Source organism: Hemitrygon akajei, chromosome 28, assembly GCF_048418815.1.
Source record: "Hemitrygon akajei chromosome 28, sHemAka1.3, whole genome shotgun sequence".
Lineage (NCBI taxonomy): Eukaryota > Metazoa > Chordata > Chondrichthyes > Myliobatiformes > Dasyatidae > Hemitrygon > Hemitrygon akajei.
In genome coordinates, this window is record NC_133151.1 from 31,246,897 (window position 1) to 31,271,045 (window position 24,149).

The 24,149-nt window shown below is 43.8% G+C and overlaps 1 non-coding gene across 1 annotated transcript; it reads right to left on the reverse strand.

Annotated features, from left to right (window-relative positions):
* Positions 1-23,537: 23,537 nt before the first annotated feature.
* On the reverse strand, positions 23,538-23,609 carry trnaq-uug (transfer RNA glutamine (anticodon UUG)). The gene has a single exon. It is a non-coding gene; the product is annotated as a tRNA-Gln (tRNA).
* Between the last annotated feature and the right edge of the window lie 540 nt (positions 23,610-24,149).

Consider the following 24,149-nt stretch of genomic DNA (forward strand, 5'->3'; position numbering starts at 1 on the left):
GGATGCCGCCTGGCCCGCTGAGTTCCTCCAGCATTTCCTCTGTGTTGCACTACATTCAAACTGTTGTCTCAACAATACCTTTACAAATCCTCAGCATTACATCCGTCCTGTTATACTCTAACCTCCAAATTAATGCTATATTGCACCTAGCTTTCTTACTCTGGATTCTAACCGCAAATTAAATGGAGACAATTATGTATTCTCTCTATAAAGACCCTTCCACTGCAATTTTCTGAATGTTCGCTCCAACAGGTTCAGGGACAGCTTCTCCTATCAGTTTGAATAATTCATGCTGACACAACTGTATTTCTATGTTATGTTGCTGTATATACAATTTATGATAAATTACTATAAATTGCACATTGCAGATTTAGACGGAGATGTAACGTGCAAATTTTTACTCCTCATGTACATGAATGATGTAAGTAATTAAGGCAATTCAGTTAAATTCAATTCATTTAGAAACTCGCCTTTACTTCTTCTACCAAAGTACACGGCAATGCAGTTCCCTACACTATGTTCCATCTGTCACTTTTTGCTCCATTCTCCGAAGCAATCTAGACTCTGCAGTCGTTCGCAGACTCCCAGCTGCTTCTAGACTACATTTCCCTCCATTTATCTTTGCACCGCCGGCAAATGCTGACACAAAACAGCCAATTCTGTCATCCAGATCATGAACATGCAACGTTGAAATAAATGTTCACAACGGCGACTCCTATGCAACAACACTAGTCACCAGCGCGAACTGAGAAAAGTGTTTTTAATCCCATTCTTTTCCTCCTGCCGATTATCTAACCTTCTATTCATGCGAATATCCTTCCTGAAATAGTACGGACAATTATATTCTTTAAGACCCATGTATGGCATTATGTCCAATACCTTCTGAAATCTAGGTAAGGAATCTCCACTGACTCTCTTTGTTCTACGTTGCATTTTACTGCCCTCAAAATCCCAAAAGAAAACGTCAGGCAATATTTTTAAGGTAATCATATTGCTTTTGGGCTGTTTTGTCATATGAGTCCAAAGCTCATTCTTAATAACGAATCCCAACATTCTCCCTACCATTGACGCCGGTCTAACTGGTCTGCAAGGTCCTTGTTTCTGCCTCTCGCCCTTTCTAATATTGAATTGACTTTTGAAGTTATTTGCACAAGTTCAATGGAAATTGCAGTTATATTTGCTCAGTTTAACTGGCTCCAGTGTTTCATGTGCCAGTTAAATTTCTGCAGTTTGTCAGAGAGAATAGAATTCTAGCAAATGTGAAGCAAATCCAACTGGCTTCACGTGTTTCATTGGCACCCGACTCTAGCATTAATCCAATGTTTTCTAATTCAATTTCTGCTAACATAACTAACCAATTATGGGCTGTTAGTTCATTGGTATATTTGCCCCACTTGACTATATTAATTTTGCTAACTTCACTAGGAACGGCAAGCTACTAACATTCGCTCACCTGGCTACATGAATATATCGCAGATTTATCAGACATTTGAAGGTTATGGAAATTTATTTGAAATCCCAGCAAAACGTACACTTGGATTTGCGTTTTACTAACAGAGCCGACCATTTAATGTAACCAAATGTTTGACTTCATTCTTCAGCTCCTCCCTAAACTTCCTCTGTGTCAGTGTGTAGATACACGTGTTCGTGCAGGTACAAAGAAAGTGCAACATGATTCCAGACTCTTGCAAAATATACGTCGGGGTATTCAAATATCTATCTTGGTAAAAGTAATTCTGAACTTGCCAGTTCATAGCATATACAATAAAGGGGATCCACAACAATATGAAATTGGCTGATAGAGCGAACAACAGAATCATTGACTTTCTCCGGTTCTCCACCTCTGGATCCTTCTTATTCTCTCTGTTGTTCCTGAGTCCCCGGCGAACTTTGTTTGCCGATATAATGTAACTGATTGTTAAAGCATTAAATAATAGAATCAAACTGATTGGCAATAAAGTTGCAGTAACACTGTTAAATAACTGATATGCTCGCCACGCTGGTAAATTATGATAATCCGCTTTGAGAATGCAGCGCCACGGTACGTTGTCAATGAAAAGGTAAGGCCCTACCGCAAAGTAATATGGAACACGCCGCATACAACACCATAAATCCACAATTACTATCATCACGGTCGCTATCCTTTCGGTGCAGTATCTTTCCCGCAGCTTTCGACTGCAGATTGCAATACAGCGATCGAACGTGAAAGCCACCGTCAGCCAAACGGAACAGTCCATGGTTACGAGCCTCAGGACAAATGTCACAGCGCAAATCGGTGTAAAGAGCAAAAAAGAGGCATACATATAAATATTATTGATTTTATCGAGTACAACAGCAAATGTACAACAGTGCACATTAAATCCGATACTGCCATTCCAACCAGATAACGGGAGATACATTTGGAGAGTCCGCAATTTCCCCGAGACAGGATCACAATCGCTATAAAATTAACTGAAAGGAAGCAAACGAGATTTAGTTCCAGAAGTTTTGGTCCGTTTAATTTGACCTGTAAGCATAGAGTTACGTTGTTCTGGATTAAGCGGGCTTATTCTTTTGCTCCAAAGTCGGGTCAGGCTGAGTTGGATTCAGAGAGTAGAAATGGAGGATTTACCTGCTATGTACGTGCCTTTAGATTGGATGAAAATGTCGGACCAAAGAAGTGGTTTTGTTACAGCTTTCTAGGAGTTTGCAGCCGGAGTTATGTAGTCCACTGTTTATTTGTGATTGGGCGGCTTATGAACCACTAATCGCGACGGAAAAGGAGACCTGTTTGTCGATGATAAATCCCGAGGCTCTCAGACAGAGCTCCGGAGATGATAAGGATATTTTAATTTCGATAAAAGTTTGTTTTTGCATTGATACTGAATCCGGTTTTGAACAATACATGCTGGTAAACTTTGGAAGATCGAATAGGATAAAATACGGAAACCGTATAAATATTCAGACTTATTTAATTGCTGTAAACAAGGAAAGATTAGCAATCTCAGAGCAAAATAAGGAGAGCATATGCTTAAACGTGAAAAGCCTTTAGAAATCTCATAATTACTGTAAGATCTGTAAGAGCCTGTGCAGAAAGAAAAACAAAAACTACACCTAACAGCCAACTTCAGGTACTTACCAGGGATACCAATCGCTGCCAGTATAGGATAGTATATACTCGCTATATAGTAAATTGCTGGGTGTCCCATTTTGCGGTGTGAAGCCGCAATCTGTTCAAAATGGTCCAAGTGCCGATATGGACTGCTGATTAATTTGTAATCTCTTATATAGGGAAGGAAAGTACACACTGAAAAGTAAACATCGCATCTAGTTGGTCACATCAGAGACAGCCCATTGAACAAACACTTCGGGTAAACCCTTTGTATTAGCTGTGCCATCATGCAAAACAAAATCACTCCTTGGATAAATCACAAAATAACAATTATGTTTAATTTTGTTTATTCATCCGTTTCAAATGAGAATATTGTAAACTCCCTTTCGATTGCACAAATTTTATGATTTTCAAATGGAGCAATTCTTTGACCCAATATGTTGATGACGTGGAATGTCACACTCAAATAATTATAATTTATAACATTAGGCGCAGTGCATTAAGATTCTGAAATTATAAAATAAGATTTAGTTTGCATGTTACTTCAGGAAAATGTTTACCTTGAAGAAGATTCACGTCCCCTTTTTGCCTTGAGTTTGTTTTGGTTCTCTAATAGTGGTCAAGGTCGAAGGGAAACAACTTAGTAACCGGTTAGAGTAGTTATGCAACTGGAGATACTTCACTAAATCCACACCGATATGGGGCTCCTCTGTGACCAACGTAAGGCGTCCATTTCATGAAAGTAGTTGTAACTTATGGTCAGATTGCATGCTGAAAACACATCCAGCAGAAAAGTGCAATGTTTAACCCGAGACACCTGAATTTCTCACAATAAGATGCCAGTCCATTTTGTCACCGTCAATTGATATCCTTTGCGATTTCGTGCCGGTTTGTTAATCTCATTGCATATTGTAATGGTGGTCTGGATGGGTTTGCAGTGGGAGTAGAGGTTGCAATACTAATTAAGGAAAATATCATAGCTGAACTTAGAGGGGACATAATGAAGAGGTCAGCCAGCACGTCAATTTCAATAGAACTTAACAATAGGAAGGGTGCCATCACACTGATCGGGTTGTACTACAGACCCCCAATAGCAACTGGGCATTGGGGAACATGCATGCAATCAGATTAAGGAAATATGTGAAATAGCAGGCTTGTTGTCATGGGAAATTTCAATTTTCCTGACATAACCCCGGACCTCCATAGCGTAAAGAGTTTGGATGTGGCAGTATTTGTCAAGAAAGGTTACTTAAATCAGTATAACGACTGTCCGTAAAAAATCCCTGGCAAGTAGAATTAACACAGAGTAAGAGAATATCTAGGAAGAGATTGGGAATTCGGGGGAGGGGAGGGGAGGTGTGTGGGGTAAGCATTTCCTTGGATGCGGAAAATGTAAGTGAAACAAATTAATGCGTACTTGCCTCACTATTTATCAAGGAAAGGACATGGAGGACCAGGAGATGAGAAATAAGTATAAATTCGCTCAAGCGTTTAGCTGTCAAAGAAGAGAAAGTGCTGGACCTCCTAATGAGAATGAAGGTAGACAACCCTAGAGCCCAATGCGATGTATCGAAGGTTATTGATGGAGAAAGGAGACGATATTGCTGGCCCCTGACTGAGAACATGTCTTCTCGAGCCACTGGCAAGGACCCGGGAGGCTGGTGAACGGCTAAGGATATAGCTCTATTTATGAAGAGAACACGGGAAAATCCTGGGATTTATAGACTGGTGAGCCTCACGTCAGTTTTAGGGATATCTGTGCAGCAGATTCTTAGGGACTAGATATAATAAGCATTTGGAAACCGCTGGCCGAATTAGGGAGAGCGAGGATGGCTTAGTCCGGGTCAGGTCGTGCCCTAACAAATTGACTGAGATTTCTGACGGGGTGACGAGAGAGATTGTTAAGCCTAGGTCAGTGGATGTTGACTACATGGTTTTTAGTAAGGCTTTTGACAAAGTCCCTCACTGGATGTTAATCCAGAAAACGAAGATGCATGGTTAATGATTGCAGGGACGTATTCGACCTGGAGGCCTGTAATAAGTAGGGTTCTATGCTGGGACCACCGATGTATATAAATGGGTTGGATAAATATGTAGATTGTTGAGTTATAAATTTGCGGATGGTACTGAGTTTGGTAGCGGTGTGGGTAGTGTAGAAGACTGGGGAAATACAGAAAGATATAAATCTGTTTCAGACATGGGCTAACAAATGGCAGATGGAATTTTACCCCGATAAATATGAAGTTTTGCGCGGAGACAATGCAATGTGAAGCCCAAGGCCATTAATAGTGTTGCTGAGCAGAGAGTTCTCGGGATTCATTTTCATAGCTCCTTGAAACTGGTAGCACATGTCGATAAGATGGTAAAGAATGATTGTTGAATACTTGGTTTTATTGAACAAGGCACTGAGTTCAAAAGTCAGAAGGTTTTGTTGCAAATTCATAAAACTCAGGTTATTACCAAATCTTGAGAATTGTTACATACCCCATGGGTATCTTGTGACTGTCTCATGACCATAATGTAATTGAGTATCTTGTGAGCATGATGTGATTGTCTTGTGATCGTGGGGTGATACAATTTTCCCGCCAGTGTGAGGTCACATGATGTGATTTTCTCACCACTGTGAGGTCAATGTTCCAACAGGTATATAAAGGAAACCCCTGTTGTGACAGAGGTTAAATCGTTAGATAGTTTGTTAGATAGAACACTGCGAATTCGTCTCATGACGCAGTTTTGTTTTATAGTGGAGTTTTACTTTCTAGCTTAAGTCTCAAAGGTTCTTGATGCAGCTTCGACAAACGCTGCCAGTTTTGTTTGATTTACCTTTACAGTCTACTTGGAGAATGAAGACTTTACCAAAGTACGGGAACCTGAACGATTGAGTAAAATTAGTGTCATTCGGCGGTTTCATAAACGATCGACTTTATTGAAGCTTCGTTCAGGAATAGTGACCCGCATCTCAGATAACCCCTGCAAGAGCAGGAAGGTGCATGCAAGTGTTTACAGTCCAGCAAAAAGCTCAGCTCCTTTAAGCCTTTTATTTCCTTCATCATAAATCCTTTGGACAAGTCACCTCTCGGCTGGGATCGGCAGATCGTCACGAATTCGAAGAAATCTGTTTTCAGGAGAGTCTTTCCTTGCTGACTGCATGAAACACTTGGACTTTTCGAATTTACCACTTCAGGACTGTGTTCGAATTTACCATTTTAAGAACTGTTCCAGAGTTCAGCTGTTTGTTACATGGCCGCATAGCAGTTAACTTCCGGTTAAGTTAGTCACTTGTTTACTTTTCACTTTTGTTGGGCAGAGTTTAATAAATGTTTCTGATTGTTTATAAAACCTGACTCAATTCTATATTCATTGCTGCCCACCACTTAACAGTATTGCGTACAATACTGTTCGCCTCACTATAGGAAAAATATTGAACCTTTGGAGAATGTGCTGCAGAGCCTTAAGAGAAAATTGCCTAGTTTGGAAGGCATTTGCTATCACGAGAGTCGGTATAAACTGGGTTGTTTTCTCTGGAGAGCCGAGGACTGAGGGAAGGTCTGACAGAGGAGCACAAGATTACACTGGACAACATTTTTTTTTCAAAAGTGTTGCTACCTCAGAATTTTATTTTGTTTATGATAAACTGCTTGAGGATAAACAGGAATATAATTTCGGACTACTTGTATCACGTAGGATTTGGAAAAGCAACAAACGTTGATGGAATATCATGTGATTAATTGGATAATGGTGCTGATGCTTTGCAATAGTTCAACTACGTTAAGGACCGTTTACCCTTACAGTTTAACTCCACACACAAAGATTCTACATCTCTTTCTAAGAACGTGATTTAATTTTTTTCCCAACACAGCGAGCCATTCACACCATCTGCTTAGCTTCCTGTCCAATTGATACAGTGTGTAGACTTCGGTGTTAACTCCCGACTGTTATTTTTCAGCCACGAATCGGCGATTCACAGAACGAGTGTGACAAGATTATGCCATTTACCAGAGCCCGCCAGAGACTTCTGCCCTGAGCCAGTCTTCCAATTTGTCCCCGTGTGTAACCCATCTGCTTTGTGTATCGTTCACCTTCGAGGCATGATGTCTTTACAGTGTATGTTGGTGCCTCTGTAACAAGGGTTTGTTTGTTTTGGTTTTTTTTTTTTGGAATGGCTTTGCTATCCGCTTTTCCAAGCCTTCTGCATTCACAGCCAGGCTTGCGACTGTCCATGTCAGTTTTGAGAATTCTCATGCCTTCATAATATCTCCATAAACCAGAACTCGAGCCGACTTTGGTGACTCTAAACGGCAATCCGACGTTATGTTATTAGATAATCTGGTTCAGATAAACATGCTGTGCAGGTCACCTTCCCCTACCCATCTTTATTAAACGTCCTTGAGACGCTGCACGGCCAGTTCCTGTTGTCCAGTGAAAAATGAAATAAAATCTTCAGCCGCGGAGCAAGTAGGACAGGCGCTGCATTTTTCTCTGTTTCTTAATGCAGGTTCCATGCCCTTATCTCCAAAGGCATTCACTTCCCTGCTGATCACAATATTTCGTTGAGAAGCTGTTGTTGCCCAGAGTCCGACGCCATTACAGGAACTTGCTATTACTGAGGGAATCTGTATCCCCATCTGTAGGCTTCCTTTGGTTCGAGTGTTCATGGATTCCTCAACAACCTCCTGCCTGCCTGATGATGATACCACTGATCCATGGTCTCCCCCAATCTTTATAAACGAACGGACATAGGAAAAATCGTTCCCGTATTCTTACTCACTCCTGCTCGAAGTAACTCCTCATTCCTCCTCAAAGGGTTCCATTACATCAATGTTTTGTCTATTTTGCTCGGTATGCCATCATTAATCATCGCTTTCCTTCACATAGCTTCTTAGCAGTCGTCTAATTCTTCACACGTCTGTTTTTCACTTTTGGGAAATCCGCAGGGTCACTGGTGTACTCACACCCGTCCTTCCGCAAATCACGTCCAACCCTTTGTTCCAAACAAAACTTGCACTCCACTCATCTGGCCAAATGCCTCTTTAACGAAATTTAAAGTAAAATTTATTACCAGAGTACATACATTAAACCGGTTATTTTTTCAACAGTTTGAACGGGCCACGACTGAGCAAGTGCGTGGAAGGCAGCCAGTGAGAGCAGCGGGAAGATTTCAAAAGCGAGCAGAGTTGAAAATGTGAAGCTTATTTCTTCAGCGGTACGAACGGAACACGATTTCACAAGCGCGTGGAGCTCGGCAAGTGTAAACAACGGGAAAAATTTAACAGGAAGACAGATTTACAGAGCGGGCATCAGAGGAGTGGGCGACGGAGTAGTGGGAGACAGAGTAGGAAGGCTTTGGCTCAACGGGGCTTCAGCGATAAAGGGTCGAGGTCACATAGGTTATCTGTTTAGAATAAATACAAAGTATGTGTATGAGACCGGTTTGTTGTGCATGGTGTCAGATGTGGGAAGTCCTGGAGACTCCAGGCCTCCTGAACGGCCATATCAGCACCAGGTGCGTCGAATTGCAGATCAATAGGGACCACGTTAGGGAACTGGAGCTGCAGCTCGATGACCTTTGCCTGGTCAAGGAGAGTGAGGAGGTAATGGAAAGGAGCTATAGACAGGTAGTTACCCCGAGGTCACAGCAGTGAGAAAAGTGGGTAACAGCTCGGAGAGGGAAGGGCAAGAAACAGGTACTAGAGAGTACCCCAGTGGCTAAACAATAAGTATTCCTGCTTGAGAATTGTTGTGAGGGAAGGCCTGCCTTGAGGAAGGAACAGTGGTCGCGCCTCTGACACAGAGCCTGTGGCTCAGATGGGCGGGGAAAGGAAGAGTATGGCAGCAGTGATAGGGGAATCTATAGTTATGGGCTCAGATAGGCGATCCGGAATTCTGTGGACGCAGAAAGAAAGGCGCATGGTAGTTTGGTTCTCAGGTGCCAGGGTCCGGGATGTTTCTGTTCGCGTCCCCGATATTTTGACGTGGGAAGGGGAACAGCCAGAGGTCGTGGTACATGTTGGTACTAACGACACGCAGGAAAAGGGAGGAGGTCCTGAAAAAATGACTACAGGGAGTTAACATAGAATTTGTGAAGCAGGATCTCAAAGGTAATAATCTAGGGATTGCTGTTGATTACTGATTGACAGTAAGTATAGGAATAGAATGAGGTGAAGGATAAATGCGTGGCTGAGGGATTGGAGCAGTGGCAGCGATCAGATTTCTGGGTCATTGGATTTCTGCTCTTCTGGAGCAGGTGTGACCTATACAAAAAGGGCGGGTTGCTCTTGAATCCGAAGGCGGCCAATATCCTGGCGGAAAAGTTTGCTAAGGCTATTAAGGAGAGTTTAAAGTAGAATTGCTGGGTGTGGGAACCGAACTGAAGAGAAGGAGGAAAGAGGGATTGGCTCACAAATAGAGCGAGTTTGGAGACAGTGCGTTAGGGACGATAGGCAGGTGATAGAGAAGGGACGCGCTCAGTGTAATGGTTTGAGATGTGTCTATTTTAATGTGAGAAATATCATGAATAAAGTGAATGAGCCCAGAGCGTGTATCAGCACTTGGAGCTATGATGTTGTGGCCATTACAGACACTTGTGTGGTGCAGGGGCAGGAATGACTATTTCAAGTGCCAGGCTCAGATGTTACAAAAAGGATAGGGAGGGAAGCAAAAGTGATGGGGTTGTGGAACTGTTGATAAAAGATAGTTTCAAAACTGCAGAAAAGGTAGATTCCATGCAGCGTTTGTCTACAGAGTCTTTGTGGGTGGAAGTCCGGAGTAGGAATGGGTCAATAACGCTGCTGGGTGTTTTTTAATAAAACACCCAAAACTAACAGGGACATCGAGGAGCAGATAGGAGGACATATTCCTGAAAGTATTCATAATAACATGGTTGTTGTGTTGGGAGATTTTTATATTCCAAGTATTGATTGGCATCTCCCAAGAGTGAGGAGTTCAGATGATGTGGAGTTTGTTAGGTGTGTTCAGGCAGGTTTCTTGACATAATATGTAGATATGCCTACAAGAAGAGGGGTTGCATTTCATCTGTTGTTGGAAAATGAACCTGGTCATGTGTCAGGTCTCTCAGCGTGAGAGCATTCTGTAGATAATGATCACAATTTAATCGCCGTTACCATGGCATTGGAGAGGGAAAGGAACGAACAAGTCAATGAAACGCTTAATTGGAGTAAGGGGAAATAACAGACAATCAGCCAGGAACCTGGAAGTATAAATTGGAAACAGATTTTCTCAGGGAAACAGACGGAGGAAATGTGGCAAATATTCAGGGAATATTTTCGTGGGGTTCTGAGTAGGTACGTTCCAATGAGACATGGAAAGGATGGTAGGGTACAAGTCCCGGGGTGTAAAAAGGCTGTTGTAAGAAAAGAAGAAAAGAAGAGCTTACGAAAGGTTCAAAAAACTAGGTAATGAGATGAATCTAGAAGATTATAAAGCTAGCAGGAAGGAGCTTAAGAATGAAATTAGGAGAGTCAGAAGGGGCCGTGAGATGGCCTTGGCGGACAGGATTAAGGAAAACCCAGGAAATTATAAGCCATTTTATCTTAATTCAGAGGTTGGTAAATCGATGGAGAAGATTCTGGCAGGAATTGTGAATATTTGGAGATGTAAAATAGGATTAGAAATAGTCAGCATGACGTTGTGAAAGTCAGGTCTGAATGATTTTTTGAGGATGTGACTAAACACTTTGATGAAGGTAGACCAAAGATGCTGTGTATATGGCTATTAGCAAGGCATCTAATAAGGTACACAATGCAAGGTTTATTGAGATAGTGAAGAGGCATGTGTCCAAGGGGACATTGCTTTGTGGATCAAGAACTGGTTTACCCACTGAAGCCAAAGTGTGATTGTAGACGGCTCATATTCTGCAAGAATGATAGTGACCAGTGGTTTGCCTCAAGAATCTGTTCGGGGCCCTTATTTGTGATTTTTATATTTGACCTTGATGAAGAAATGGAGGGATGGGTTAATAAATTTGCTGATGACACAAAGGTTGGCTGTCTTGTCGATAGTATGGAGGGCTGCCAGAGGTTACAGAGGGACATTGATAGGATGCAAAACTGGGCTGAGGAGTGGCAGATGGAGTTCAACCGGGATGTGTGACGTGGTTTATTTTAATAGGTCAAATATGATGGCAGAATATAATATTATTGGCAAGACTCTTGGCAGTGTGGAGGATCAGGGGGATCATGGGGATCTTCGATCTTCAGTCTGCTCCGCTATTCATTCATCGGCTGATCCAATTCTTCCAGTTATCCCCACTCCCATGCCTTCTCTCCATACCCTTTGATGCCCTGGCTAATCAGGAACCTATCTATCTCTGCCTTAAATACATCCAATGACTTGGCCTCCATAGCTGCTCGTGTGCGGCACCTTGTCAAAGGCCTTGAAAATCTCCATTTACATCACATCCACAGCATCTCCTTTGTCTACATGTTTGTAGTTTCCTCAAATATGTTCAGTAGGTCAGTCAGGCAAGATTTTCCTTTCAGGGAACTATGCTCACTTCGGCTTATCTTGTAGAGTGCCTCCAGGTACTCTGTAATTTCATCTATATCAATCGATTCCAAAAACGTCCCAAGCACTGATGTCAGGCTAACAGGCTTTTGTTTCCTCTCCCCTGCCTCCTACCTTTCTTAAATAGCAGAGTAACATTTGCAATTTTCCAGAAATCCGGTACAATGCCAGAATTCTATCGATTCTTGAAAGATCATCGTTAATGACTCCGCAAACTCTCCAGCTAACTCCTTCACAACCCAAGGCTGCAATCTAGCAGGTCCAGGAGATTTATCCACGCTCAGACCAGAAAGTTTCTTCAGCACCTTATCACTGATAATTTTCACTGCACATATTTCACTTCACTGACACTCTTGAATGTCCGGTGCACTGCACATGTTTGCCACTGTAAATATATAATTTATATATTCTGGAAGTGCCGGAATATTTGTCCAGTTCTGTTGGGTACATACACATGTGGGTGTATCCGGTAATGATATGGCAGATGTTTAACCGGAACATTGTGTCTGAGGTATATATTATAGTTCATAAAATTTATATATGGTCATAAATACTATAGTTCATATAGTATGAAACCAAATGTTGTATTTGGTTGTCTGGGAATGGAGAGTAGCAGAAAGTCTGGGATAAGAGGTAGACATTGATGTGATATTACAATTTATTTCCATCAGACCAGCGGTGCCACTTTTTGGAAGGAAAAGGAGTGTAGATATGTGGTTCATGAGACTGAGGTCGGACATAAAGATTGGTACTCGACATTGGCACGTGATATTAAAGGTGGGAATGACTCTTCTGATATTTGTAAGGTCCGAGAGGCAGCGAAAAATGTGATCATGATGAGCCTCAGATATTAGCTGGAATGTGGGAAGTTGTTTAGGTAATTAATGGGTAGATCTGGGGTGCCTTGTTTGCAGGATATTCCGGCTCCTGTGGCATGGACAGTTAAGTCGTGTAGGGCCCTGGTTAGCTTTTTTATTAAAATTGATTTGGGGCACAGAACCTGATTTCCGTCAAGCCTTCCTTCATTTTCCATCACAGTAGGTTGTGTGAATGCACCTTCCTGATAGGTGCAATCCACCATTAGCACAACTGAAGGAGGGCTGATTCAAGTGTGGGGTAGGGAAAGCCCCTCACAGAGGTGAATATTTTCTGCCCTGGCGTGGAAATGAGGTTTTCCCACTCGGGCAGGGCGGCAGTGACTGAACTGAAGTAAGGTAGGCCTTCACATTCAGTGTTTTTGAAGAATGAGAAATGACGCAATAGGTGTCTTCTGTGATTTGTTGGTCAATGTAAAGTGTTGACGAAGCTGCCGACTGGATCAAATGAGCTGCTCCCTTGTCTCAATTATTGCCATGTTTCTTTGGGAGTGGACAGTCAGACAGACAGACATATTTGTTTGATCCTGAGGGAAAATAGGTTTCGTTACAGTCGCAGCAACCAAGAATATTGTAGAAATATTGCACTATAAAACCCATAAATAATTAAATAATAATAAGTAAATTATGCCAAGTGGAAATAAGTCCAGGACCAGCCTATTGGCTTAGGGTGTCTGACACTCCGAGAGAGGAGTTGTAAAGTTTGATGGCCTCAGGAAGGAATGATTCCTATGACGCTCAGTGTTGCATCTCGGTGGAATGAGTCTCTGGCTGAACGTACTCCTGTGCCTAACCAGTACATTATGGAGTCGATGGGAGACATTGTCCAAGATGGCATGCAACTTGGACAGCATTATCTTTTCAGACACCACCGTCAGAGAGGCCAGTTCCACCCCCACAACATCACCGTTCTTACGAATGAGTTTGTTGATTCTGTTGGTGTCTGATAGCACTGGCCACCACAGACTCGTAGAACATCCTCAGCATCGTCCGGCAGATGTTAAAGGACCTCAGTCTCCTCACGAAGTAGAGACGGCTCTGACCCTTCTTGTAGACAGCCTCAGTGTTCTTTGATCAAACCAGTTTATTGTCAATTCGTATCCCCAGGTATTTGTTATCTTCAACCATGTCCACACTGACCCCTTGGATGGAAACAGGGGTCACCGGTGCCTTAGCCTTCCTCAGGTCAACCACCAGCTCCTTAGCCTTTTTCACATTAAGCTGCAAATGATTCTGCTCACACCATGTGACAAAGTTTCCCACCGTAGCCTGTACTCTGCCTCATCTACCTTGCTGATGCATCCAACTATGGCAGAGTCATCGGAAAACTTGTGAAGAAGGCAAGACTCTGTGCAGTAGTTAATGTCCGAGGTGTAGATGGTGAAGAGAAAGGGAGACAGGGCAGTCCCCTTTGGAGCTCCAGTGCTGTTGACCACTCTGTCTGACACACAGTGTTGCAAGCGCACGTACTGTAGTCTGTCAGTCAAGTAATCAATAATCCATGATACCAGGGATGCATCCACTTGCATCACTGTCAGCTTCTCACCCAGCAGACTGGGTTGACTGGTGAAACTGACTTCTCTCCCATTGTGTGCATCAGCGCCTTCTCTTCCTGCCTCCTGCCCTAGTAACAATGAGCGTGTGTCTATGTTTCAAATGACAACACACGTGAGAAAGTCTAGCACGGCGGATGCCCTTTCAGCGCACGATATCTGCACCGTCCGCAATCCGAATTTCAACTAATGACATCTGCCTGAACATTTCCGTAACCCTTCATTCCCTGTCTGTTTATGTGCCTGATTAAACATTGCTTGTGTGTCAGTTTCAACCCTTTCCTTAGCAGCGTTCTTCAGGCAGCTTTCAGCCTCCGTTAAAATACAAGTTCGCCTCCTAAATCTATCATCAGCATTCCCTCTAATTAAAGCTGTAACCTGAATATTTGATGTTTACCACCTGTTTAAAAAAGCTATACCTTCTTTCTTTTAGGTCTCTGCTCAACCTTTGAAACTCTGCAATAAACAATTTGTGTTTGTTCAATATCGCCTTATAATTGAAACTGTACTTTCAGTGATGTGAAAGCTTTGATATGGAACACCTGCCTTTTGTTTTCACGATCCCTTTCCTGGGAGAAATACGATTTGCTTTTACTCTTGAAAATATATTCCTCTTGAACTTACACGAGGCTGTGCTGACTGTCCTGAACCTGGTCAAATGTTGGTAGATCCAGACCCTCAGAAATCTCTCCAGCAATTTCCCCACCACTGATATAAGACTAATTAGGCTATAGTTAAATGGCTAGATTTCACTACCCTCTCTACACAATGGTACTGTATTAGACCACAAGCAAGATGAGCAGAACGAGACCATTGTCCCATTTTGTATGCTCTACTAGTTCATCATGGCTGCTTCGTTATCCTTCACAAACATATTCTCCAACCTTACTCTTCTTGGGCTCCCAATAAGGAATTGATTACCCTCAGCTTTAAAGATACGCAATGATTTGGCCCACACAGCCGTACGTGGCAATGAATGCACAGATCCACTACCCTCTAGCTAATGGAATTCCTCCTCTGTTCTCCAGTGATATCCCCTTATATTCAGTGGCTGGGCTTTCTGCTGTTCGAGTTTCTCAGTATCGGAAACATCATCTCATGTTCACTCTGTCTGGGACGTTCAATATTCAATAGGTTTCATTTACAGACCTCCCCTCCTTTATTCGTATAGACTCCAACGAGTACAGTCCTAGAGCTACAGAAAGGTCCTCAAATATTAAACCTTTCACTCCTATGGTAATTGCTGTGAACCTCCTCTGAGCTTTCTTCAATACCAACATATCACTTTTCAGAAAACGGCCTCACACTTCTCATGATATACCAACTACTGATAACCAGTGCCTAATAAAGCGAGAGCATTATATGCTTCTGTTTGTATTATAGCCCTCTCTAAATGAAGGCTAACGTTGCATTTGCCTTCCATACTAGCAAATCAAGCTCCAGTTTTCTTTTTAGGGAAAGTTCCATTAGGACTCCAAATTCTCTTTGTACCTCTGATATCTTATTTGACACCTTGCTTAAAAATACAGTGCCTATTAATTGTATTCGTCCCTCCACCCCTGTATGTTTTCATGTTTAATGTTTTGAAACATTGAATCACGATGTATTTAATTTGGCTTTTTTGACCGTGATCAAAAGAAATGAATTTGTGTCGAACTGAACTAACAAAAGAGTGACAAAGTCCAGCGAAGAGAATTTAGGGAGCTGGGCAAAAAGCTTAGAAGTACAAACTTTTGGTTGTTGATCTCATGATTACTTCGAGTATAATATGCGTGTGAGGTAAGAGATGAGAAGATGGTACTGTTAAATATCCGGCTAAAAGTCTGGTGCCGGACGGGGCAGGAGTGGCATCAGGTAAACAGATCATCGGGCTCTCTTCTAGGATAGGAGGGATTGATATAAAGAAGTTGAGTGAACTAATATACTCACTGTGAGTTTTGCTCGAGCTACCTTGGTAGAGTTTTAACACGTGGCAAGCATGGCAAGGGGTTGTGTGGTTTACTGGCAATCAGAGCTATAGGTCAGCAAGTAGTGTTTAACGGAATGTAGAGATGAGGTTGAGGAACGCCAAACGGAAGTCCAGGCGCAGCCACGTTAACGAACACAGTGGCACCGAAGGGCTGAATTATATTTATTTTAGTGCAGGGTGTAGAACAATTAAGGCAGACTTACTTAGAGCCTGGATTAGTACATGGCACGGTGATTCAGCCATTGCAGAAATATGGCTGAGAGAAATGCAGGGTGCACAGCTCAACTTTCCAGGATTCCGTTGATTCAGAGACCCGGGGGAGGTGAAAGAGTTTGGGAAACTGCACTGTTAAACAGGCAGAATGGCACAGCGGCGAGGTCATCCCTTAGGCTCATCCAGTTAGGCTATGTGGGTGGAACTCAGGAATACAACTCAGGGCTTCCTTGTCCCTGTGAGGAAGGTACAGAAGGATGGCAATACTCAGGAGCTCACAGTAATAAGAGATACTGCACTTCGTGTTTAAAAAAAAAACAGTGGTATGTCAGTTTTATCAGCTGATACTTGACCAATCTTGGGGGAAACAAAAAACAAATCATGCTGCAAATCAGGAGAGTGAACACCGACCGGGAAATGTCTTCAGTGAGCAGCTTTAAAGAGAAGGCCAAACATTTTACACACACTCTGAAAACAACAGAGCACAAGGGAGCCAGCAGGACCACTCAAGGGCAATGCAGGGAGTATTTGCATGGAGCGATAGTTAGCAAGTGAGAGACAAAACGAATACCTTTCATTGGTGTTTACCAAGGAAAATGACATGTAGGAAAGAGAAATCAGGAAAGGATATGGTTATATGCTCAGCAGTGTTCGATTTCAGGCGGCCGAGTACCTTCCGTAGCCTCGCTCCATGTTCTTTCAAGGTGGATTCAAATACTATGAGGTCATTCAAATGTTCCAATACCTGAAGCAAGTTCATATCCCCACCGTCTTCTCCATTACCGGCTGGAAGGTTGCAGGGGCTCCCGATATGCCCTGGAGGATCCTTTCGAACTGGAATAATCCCAGGGGACATATAAATGCCGTCTTCTCTTTGTCGGCCTCACTCATCTGGATTTGGTAATATCCACTCCTCAAATCCAGCACAAAAAAACACTTTGCACCACTCAGACAGGCAGGAATGTCTTCGATCTTCGGGATCGTAAGCTGGTCAGGGACGGTGCGCCTGTTCAGAGACCTATAGTCCACGGACGTGCGTATCTTCCCATTCTTCTCTCAGGCCGCTACTATTGGGGACGAATAGGGGCTTCGGAACTCAGTGAAGATGCTCTGAACTTACCCAAATGCTGCCGCACGTCTTCCACGTATTCAGTGGGCATTCCCATTTCCCGCGACCTCTCTCTAAACGGGGTGCATTCGGTCACACTGGTAGTGTGACGTGTGCTCATAAAACAACATACGTTATACGCCAATGGAAAAGACACCTTCCAGATTCAACATCCTCTCTACCAGCCTCCTTTTCCAACCCGGCGAGTCCCCGAAGTTGAATGACTCAGAGGTCAACATTCCTCCCTTTTCCAATAGTTTCTCCCTGGCGTTTCTCACAAGAGCATTAGACATTACCATCACCAGGAACAAATGAGCCTGGGGCATCCCCTGCTTGAAGGTGATCTCCCTGCTCGTAGTGGTCCTGACGTTCACTGCCATCCTGCTCGCTTGTGCAGCCGAGGACTTTTGCAATTACCCCAGCAGGAAAACACGACTTTCCCTCGTAGTTGTCCGGAGCGTCCATCAAGAGGGCTTCGCCCTCAGGCACTTCGGGAAATTTGGGGGTCACGATCACTCTCGTTAATTCGCCGCGCCTTAACACCATTAGATTCTAATTGGTGAACCAGACAGTCCTTTGTTTATATTCGGTATCCGGCCCAACGTTGTCACGCTCTTCCTAAAAAGCAGCCCGAAACACCAGAAAGGTCTCAACAGCCTTCTCCTTGCAGGGCCTCACGAACTTCCTCATAAGAGGGGTGTTGGTCCACACCAGAATTGAAACGCCGTCTTTCTCAACAAGGCCCGGACAAACCAGAACCAATATATCAAAAACTCCGACACTCCCACATCGGCCTCAGAGAACTCCAGTTTCACTGACATATAACTGCCGCATGGATAATCGTCAGCACTGATACCGCAAATCTCCAGTGCTCTAAATGGTGTCAAGGGTAAATGCTTCAGAGGGAAATACCCTCTTTTGATAGCAACACACTGGAGCGTGGTCCCACTAAGCCTTCAGGAATAGGGTATTTTGCTTTCTGGAGTTCCTTGGTAAATTTCAGGAGAACGTGTTGTCCCAGAGACACCAGGCCGTACCCTCACTGGGTGTCCTCTAAGTTTCCCGACACCTCTCTCTGCTTAGGTAACCGGGAGCTCGCTCTCCGGGGGGGGGGGGGGAGGGGGCTTCCTACCGCTTCACTCCCGCCGGAAGTGTCCATCTTCCCCACAGTTAGAGCAAACGCTACCGGCTGACCCTCTTCTCGCGGAACTCCGGCCACACACAGTCCACTGTGAAATCCGTCCCATTGGGGGGGGGGAAGGGGTTCTCTAACAGTCCTAACATACGGAGGGTCTATACCCCACGTTTACACCCAGGACATCTCAGTTCTCAGCTCAGCCCCCATCTATTTTACCATTCCCCGGTTAGGGTGTCCTCGGTCACTTCACCACATGAGCTACTACCGAGAACTGTACCCTTCTGATCGAGTCCTCTCGCGTCTCCGACACGTTCTCCTTCTCCCGCACATCTCTGATCAGCTGAACAAATGAGGGAGTAGGATCGTTTCACGGGACTGTCGGAGTCCACAAGCAATCAGTTGTTGGGACTGGGGATACTTGGCTATCTGGTCCATCCTTAACTTATCCACCCGAGCCGCCTGAATGACCTCCCAGCGCAGCAAACAATTTAGCCGTCCCTCTAGCTGAAGAAGGCGGAAGGCTCCTCTCTTTTCTCCTGAAGCTGGTTTTGAAATTACCCCAGGAGCTCCCAGGTCAAACCAAAAGCTCTCTTCAATGGACCCAGATACTCAGCAAGAGAGTCAGAGAGCTAGTTAACTTTCACGCTTCTTAGTACCTCAGCCACCATCCCCTTAAATCTTTCAACCAATCTCCGTCGCTTTTCATCATCAGACTACTGTCATTCACCTAACAAATGCGACGTCTGCCTGCCCAAGTCTCATAATCCTCGTCCCCCTCGGGGATGGACGTTACTCCTGAAAAAATTCACAGCTTCTGGCGAGGACCTGCTGCCTTACTCGCCAGGGAGGTAATGGAGGATGGCAACTCGGAACTCTGAACCTTCACTGCAGGACGGAATCTAATCAACCTTTTCAAATCCGAAAACTCTTTCCCCTCATCCCTCAGAAACGGTAGAACCCGTTCTCTAAAACCTCCAGCCCAACAATGGGCAAGACAGTTCGTGCCCCAGCCCGCTGAGCTCCGTTTTCCCCCTCCCTAATAGTATGAACACACCATGGCCGAAAGAGGTAAGCAGAAGTATTCTCCCGTTCTACGGACTTATGTTTTGCGACCCCGATGTGCTCCAGTGGTCTCCCTGTCGTACCAAAAGTACTCTCTAATGCATCTAAATACTCAGAAAGGGTAGCAGAGGGTTGGTTAGCTTTCACAGCTCTCACTACAGCATCCGCCAATCCCTTCAACCAATCTCTGTGGCTTTCCGTCATCAGAGCACTGCCACGCATCTAACACATGAAAGGTCTGCTCCACCCAAGTCTCATACTCCTCTTCCCCCTCGGGGAATGGCGTTATTCCGGAGATCATTCTTAGCTTCCGGAGAGGACACGCTGCCTATGCCAACTCAGAACCCTCACTCTTCACTGGGGGATGGGGACTAATTAAACTTTCAAAATCCGTCCAATCTTTCCCCTCACCCCTCAGATGCGATAAAACCCTGTCTCTGAAATCTCCGCCATCAGCTTTGGGCAGCTCAGCTTGTGACCCAGCCTGCTGGGCTCCCTCCTCCTCCTCCCTGACAATATGGACCGACCATGACCCCACCTCACCTGGGTCACCAGTAGATGCTGGTCGTCCCAGTACCGTTACGTCAGCTCCAGTCTGAACTAAAATAAGGTCTGAGCCCTCCAATGTATCAACCTTTTGTTCTACCATTTCAACTTTGCCAACAGCTTTAACCATACTCAAAAATTGAATTAACAGTTCACCCGGGGTACGAATATCCACCCCACTCAACACTCACGCATTAATTACCGGCAAACCCATAGAGGCAGACCACTGCTCCACCGCAGCAGAATCCATGCGCAGATTTAAACTGGGCAATCACACAGCATCCAACGGAATCAATCCCAAACGAGTCCCCACAATTGTAACCATCAGGCTCGCCCAGCTCGTATTCGTCTCGAGTAAAACAGGTTTTGCCCTCCGAAACTGAGAAATCACGTCTGTCCGGATGATGTGTGATGTACCCCCAGTTACAAACCCACAACCCAAAATATCAGACAGTACACCATACGCAATTAAATAATTGAATTTTATAAATCTTAATCTGAATATAGGGTTAGTAATGAAAATAAAAGAGGGCCCAATTCAAGGAAAAGTCAAAAGTTCACGTTGCAGCTCACTCAGTTGTCATTCCTCTACCATCGGTCTCCTCGAAGCGTCGCCAACCTTCCGACCCTCAAATCCTATTCCACTCCATCCGGTGGTCTACCAGCTCTCTCCACGCACGTCTTCCCTTTACATCTCTCCTCGACAAAAGACAGCGAAAATATATCCTTCCAGATTCCCAAGGCAGAGCAACAGTCTCTGATTAGCTAACATGCATACCACAGTCCCGTTATCACCAGCCACAATCCAAACATTGCTGCTACAGCGAAACTGTTACCTCAGCAGTGAACATTACAGAGAGGCCATTTCATTAGCCGTAGAAGTGAAACATTATAAAGAAGCCATTACATTAGCTGGGAATCCTTACAGCGCGTTACATTGGTATCCTGGAAAGACTTAGCAGCATTGACAACCTATAATGCGCAAGTTTGTGCATATTTAGCATGTCGTTCAAAACTTTGACAAACGTGTACATGTGCAGTGGAGAATATACAGACTGGTCGCATCATGGTCTTGTGCAGAGTCATCAATACCCTTGAAGGAAATAGCCAAAGAAATGTTGTGAATGCAGCCAGTGCATCACAGGAAAAGCCGTCCCCACCTCTGATCATATCTACATTGAGCGTCATCACAGAAAAGCGGCATTCGTCATTCAGGACCCATCACCCACGTGATGCCCGTTTCTCGATGTTGCCCTCAAAAAAGAATTATGGCATCACTCAGGTCAAATAAAGACAGGTTCAGGAATAGTAATTGCCCTTCAATGATCAGTCTTTTAAAACGGAGGGAATAATTTCACTCAACATAACAATGAACTCACAATACAACTCTAAGATTTTGTTTTGTTTTCTAGAGCGCAATGAAATACAGGGGAAAGAAAAAAAACAAGATGAGAGTCATTGAATGAAAATACATCACACTCACGGATGAAAACAATAAGAAATAGAACTAGTAAACACCAAAACCCCAACGCCAGCTTGCACAAAACTAACAGATCGCCCACCTGCACACAGCATCTGAAACATCAAATCCAAATCCCCAAGCTCCTCCTATAAAGAGAACAGCGACAGTAACATCAAACACCTAACCCCAAACTCGCAAATGAAACTGTAACAGATTGCTCACACGCAAAATCCCCAACAAAAATATTAGACGCCAAATCCCCCCCCCCATAAAAAAACGTATCACCAGCAAGAAGGTAAACACAAAAAATCCCGAAAGATAACGATATAACTTGCAGTCCATACTGTTACGGATTCAAGCAACAATAAATATATGAGGTAGGCAGGGGTTTTTATAACAAATAACACGTTTATTAAACTCTGAAAACAAACCCCCCAAAAGTAAACGAACCACTCACGTAACCGGAAATCAGCTGCTGTGCGGTAGCTTAAACAGTTCTTAAAGCAATAAAGCTTAAAAGTTCTTAAAGCGATGTTGCAAAAACAGTTCTTCAAAGTAGTATTGCAAAAGTTCAAAATGCTTACAGTCCATTTAAGGGAGAGACTTTTTAAGACGATTTAAATTCTCTTTCACGTCGTGTTGTTGCAATTCCCAGTCGACCTACTTTTCCCACGAAGAATTTTACGAAGATGATATGTAACGGCTTAAAGGCACTGACCTTTCCTTTACAAAACTGTTCCCAATCTTTCTGCTATTATTCACAGGGATTAACACGAGAACAGTCAACGAATTCCTTCTGAATGAGGATCAAACAAGGTCGAACCTGTTTCACCGTCGAAATCGATTCTCCTCGATCTTTTAATTCCCGAACTCCGATCTTCACTCTCCACTGATTCTCAACTAGCAGTGTTATAAAGAAACTGCTGGCAATGACCTTTTAAACTTTAGGCATTAAATAAAACTTCATCTTTCAACTAAACTGCGTCATAACATTAAATCACGCAGTGGCATGAAGTCAGCATGGTAAATCCAGCCACGAACTGACCCTCCTCACAGGGAGGGGTCCTCCTTTTATACCCTGTAAAAAAAACCTATCACATGACCTCTACTGGCGGGAAAATGACGTCACTCCACCATCACAAGACCATTACCTCAAGTCAGGTATAGCTTCAACACCTTTCACGTGCCAAGTACACCACTGTCACGTGTCACGGGTACGTAACAATACCAATTCTATTATACTTCTTCAAATTCCGAGAACATCCCCGTAAGCATAACGGACAGTAACAGCTCGTAATCAGTCCTTCTGTGGGGCCTTCATAAGTGAAATCGCGGCATTTCGACCTGCCCTGGAAGCGGCCTCCCGACCTCCGGGACGGCGCGCACTCCCATTGGGAGCAACAGAAATTATCACGTTCATTCCAGTGCGTGTATTCACAACTGTACATCTCTGTTGACGGAATAAAAGAATAGGTTCCAATGAGACTCGAGGTCGCAGTCAGAGTGCAGAGTGCTCACCATTACAACGTGGAAACTTTTGTGTTTACTGTCAACGACCAGAGAAAAAAAAAATCTCAGGGTAGTATGTGGTGACACGTGTGAACTCTGAGAATAGATTTACTTTAAACATTGCAATTCATAGAAGTCTAGTGAGGGTTGATTGAGTAAGATAAGGTTTTTCTCTTTGGAGGGAAGCAAGATCAGCAACAAAAAAAACACACAAACACATAACTAAAAGAAACCAATATAAACTACAGTCCACACCAACAATCGCAGATGTTTTGGAATTTTGATAGCATCCAACATTAGCAACAAGGGGAGCGAAAAATCGTCCTTATTCCTTTCGTGGGGCCTTCATCCACCGAGATCGGGCCTCCCCACTTCCGGCCAATGCGGCCTTTCGACCTTCGCCTTGCGCGAACTGCCTTGGGGAGTGCTCAAAATTATCACGAACGTGTATTCACAAATGGACGCCTCACCTGACAGAATAAAGAATCAGGTTCCACCGAGACTCGAACTCGGATCGCTGGATTCAAAGTCCAGAGTGCTCACCATTACACCATGGAACCACATATGTTTACTGTGAACGATCACAATTACATGAATCTTAGGACAGTATCTGGTGACACATGTACACTTTGACTAAAATTACGTTGATCTTTCAACTTCATTCAGGGTGACTTGCGAGGACATGTTGAAGAAGGGAGCAATTTTCTCTTTGAAGGCAAGCAGGGTGACAGGTGACTTAAAGAGGTTTACGACATGATATAAGGCTTATATCGAGTCGACAGCCAAAGCATTTTTCCTCGGGTGGAAGTAGCGAAAACGAGGGGTGATAATTTTGAGGTAATTGGAGGAATATATAGCAGTGGGGGATCCCTAAGCTTTTTTTAATTCACAGAAAATGAATGGAAATAGCAGCTATTTCCATTCATTTCTCATGTTTCTCGCAGAGCAGTTTTCTCATTTGGAAAGCCGAACGTGAAGGAAGAGAGCAAGGTGCGAGTGTTGCTGGGATCCTGGCAAACGCTGTGAGAGATGGTATGTGCCAGCTTCGCCTTCCTGCTGCCGGGTATTTTAATTTCCATCCCCAGTTCCACACCTATTAA